Here is a 1,390-nt window from a genome sequence, read left to right on the forward strand (position 1 = left end):
GGGGCTCAGCCGACCAGAAAACACCAGCAGGAACATCCCGGTGTCTGGGACAGAGGCTAGAACTGACATGCCCCAGAAAGTCCCAACCTGTGTGGGGTTCAGGGATAAGAGGAAGAAAACCAAAATGGAGACATCATAATCACTTTCCTGGGATCGATGGAAATATCTTTGAAATTGATCCTTGAGTATTTTTTATTTGTAGTGACTTCTGTGAATGGATAATTTTCTTCATAATTTCGTGTTGATTTTTACCCTTTCATTCCTTTGATATTTTTGGAAGTCTGATAATAATTTGATGGTTCCAGATATGTAATCAGAATGCAAAAATATTAATTATTTTACTCCTAATTATTACTATTTTTATTTCTTCTTGAAATTTTTATCTTCTTTATATGAGATTTCTCTGATACTTTACCACTCTGTAAAATTAACTCTCTGCTTTGTAAAGTCTTTTTCTTTTTAAAAAAAAATTTTTTTCAACGTTTATTTTTGGGACAGAGAGAGACAGAGCATGAACGGGGGAGGGGCAGAGAGAGAGGGAGACACAGAATCGGAAACAGGCTCCAGGCTCTGAGCCATCAGCCCAGAGCCTGACGCGGGGCTCGAACTCACAGACCGCGAGATCGTGACCTGGCTGAAGTCGGACGCTTAACCGACTGCGCCACCCAGGTGCCCCAAGTCTTTTTCTTTTATAAATTTGTCATTTTCTTGGGGCGCCTGGTGGCTCAGTCCATTAAGCATCTGACTCTTGGTCTTGGTTTCGGCTCAGGTCATGCACTCACAATTCGTGAGTTTGAGTCCATCAGGCTCTGGGCTAACAAGCACAGAACCCACTTCAGATCCTCTGTCTCCTTCTCTCTGAGCCTCCCCTACTCGTGCTCTCTCTCTCTCTCTTTCTCTCAAAAAATAAATAAACCTTAAAGAAATTGTCATATTTTTATAAATTTGTGTAGAACTATAGTAAACGCCTCTGGTACTTAATAACAAAATGATAGAACTTATATTGTTAAAATTGTTTCAACTATTTCTCTGTTTTGAATTAGCCTTACACTATAATAATGAACATTTTTTGATTCCTTACTATGTGCAAGGCTCTGTTTCAAGAGATTCACAAATACTGAATATTATCCCAGTTAGATTTCCCAATAAACCAATGACATAGGCTCCATAATAATCTCCATTCTACATGAGAGGAAACTAGTCACAATGGGTTAAAAAAAAAATGAGGAACACATATCAGGAACCACATATAAATTTGTTTGTAGGGGATCATTTGGTGTTTAAAACTTCACTACCACCCCCCAAAAATATTGAAATGCAAAGAAAAGATGAACCCTGGGGTTTAACAGTAGGGAGTCCAATCCCTCTAGATCTTCAACACATTGTTTAG

The sequence above is a fragment of the Lynx canadensis genome, chromosome B2 (assembly GCF_007474595.2).
Source record: "Lynx canadensis isolate LIC74 chromosome B2, mLynCan4.pri.v2, whole genome shotgun sequence".
Classification (NCBI taxonomy): domain Eukaryota; kingdom Metazoa; phylum Chordata; class Mammalia; order Carnivora; family Felidae; genus Lynx; species Lynx canadensis.